This window comes from Curcuma longa, chromosome 21, assembly GCF_044706935.1.
Source record: "Curcuma longa cultivar G26 ecotype Majalengka, Jawa Barat chromosome 21, ITB_CL_G26_1.1, whole genome shotgun sequence".
In the NCBI taxonomy this organism is placed as follows: domain Eukaryota; kingdom Viridiplantae; phylum Streptophyta; class Magnoliopsida; order Zingiberales; family Zingiberaceae; genus Curcuma; species Curcuma longa.
The window spans coordinates 8,206,247-8,208,322 of NC_133881.1; positions in this window are offsets into that span (position 1 = coordinate 8,206,247).

The following is a 2,076-nucleotide window of genomic DNA, read 5'->3' on the forward strand; positions in this document are numbered from 1 at the left end:
ACACCCCCCCCCCTCTTTCTTATACTAATAGGGGATGTTACGTACTTTAAATTTCCTTAACTTTTACTCATTAAATAAAATAACACAAATAAAACTTTTCTTTTTCTGTTTAACAATGCGGAAGCAAAAGATATAAAATATAAATAAAATAAACATTTATAATTCTTGATCTTATTCCGCGGTTCCGCCGACACCACACATCAAACACTTCTCCAGCTACCTCCTCTTTCCTATAACTTTTTTCTTTTATTTATCTGCAATATGAGGAATGCAAACTATAAGCAACGCTTAGTAAGTACATCATCTAACTCACAAAAACATAGAAAACTTCGTAATAACTGATTTATGCAACATGAATATTTCTTGTCTAAACATGTGAGGGGATTTTCAAAACATACTATTTCATAATAATTAAACATATTAAACATCCATCATTTGGGCCCTGACAAAGTACCAATGCGCGCATCCCTAACCGGTTCGGGGTAGCTAGCCACCGAAGCCGATTAGAGCGTACTAGGCACCTCGCGGCCTAGGGGCAACTTGCCCTAGAGCTGGGCGAACCTTGTGCCCGGAATCCCTTGGACACCTTGTGCCCAATACCCGCCTCTTAAAAGTTGTACAACATCAAAATAAAGTACTTTCTTTCATATTATAATATCTTACTTCTTATATCATGCAATTCTACTATTTACATATGCTTTAACAAAATCATGCATATGCTTTAACAAAATCATGTTTATGGAAAAATACAGAAAACAACGGAACTACTCATACTGTAGGTGAGAGATGTACTTACTATATCGATGAATCGTCACAATACGAACCTCTAAAGACTACTAGATCCACGAGTCAAAGTCCTGCAATAAAACATCTTCTAAATAACATATCCTATAAATTTTACACTAGAACAAACCCCAATCGAATCGTATATCTCATCTAAATTTAACCTAATCACAACCTAATCTCAATTAAATCCATTAATTAGTTAAATCCAAATAACCTTTCCAATTGGATTAATCAAACATATGCATCTTTGATTTATCAAATACTAACTATTAAACTAATTAAACTAATTAACTATTTAATTAACTGATTAACAACTAGTATCAGATTAATAATTAACTACACTAGTTTAATCAACAAACCTTAATTAATCAAACTAATTTTAATTAATCAAACTTACCTAATTAATTAATTAATCTAATTAATTACTAATTCACAACCTCGTTAATCACTTACCTTAATTAATTAATCCTGCGCTCGTCTTCTCCACGCGAACAGGGCAGCACTGGAGTTTGCGGCAGCTGACGGTGAAGACGACGGCTAGGGGTGCAGCAGTCGCGGAGCTGGTCACCGATGGACAACGTCGAGCGTGGGCTGGACGGCGGCGTTCTTCTATGCAACGGGTCCGATGCAGAGCAGAGGCGTTGCGGTGCTGCAGGCGGCGATGTGCGACGTCGGGATCCAGCAACAGTGGCAGCGACTGCGTCGGATACTTTCTTCTCCTCCAGCACAGGAAAGGGGCGGCGGCGTTGGCCTCTGTCTCTGTGCGGCGGGCGGCGGCGTCGGTGGCTGAGCAGAGGCGTCGGTCGTAGAGCGGAGGGCGTCGTGGCGAGGCGAGGAGAGGGACGCGGCTAGGCTGAGGGTTGGCTAGGGTTCCCTTCTCCTTTATAGCCCTCTCCCTCGGTCTGTTCCGACTCCTCGCCGGCAGAATCGGGCGGCAGGCGGACGTGGCTCGCGCGGAGAAGTCGAGCCCGACGCGGTCTGCGCGAGGAAAGGAAGGAGTCGCGCGGCGTGGATCTGGCCCGAAGAAAGAAAAGAAAAGAAATCGGTTCACCTGAACCGGGTTTGAGTTACTGTAGCGAACCATATTCGGTTTTGGTTCGCCTGGTTCAGCCCTCAAACGACCTCCGATTTGGTCAAAATCGGTCTTGTTGGATTCGTCTTCGCAAGACGAACCTTTTCTTCTATTTTATTTTATCAAACTCCCTCCTATCATTTAACTAAAGGACCTTTATTATAATTTTAAATCTAATTAAAAATCTTAAAAATAGGGAAAAATAATACGGATGTTAC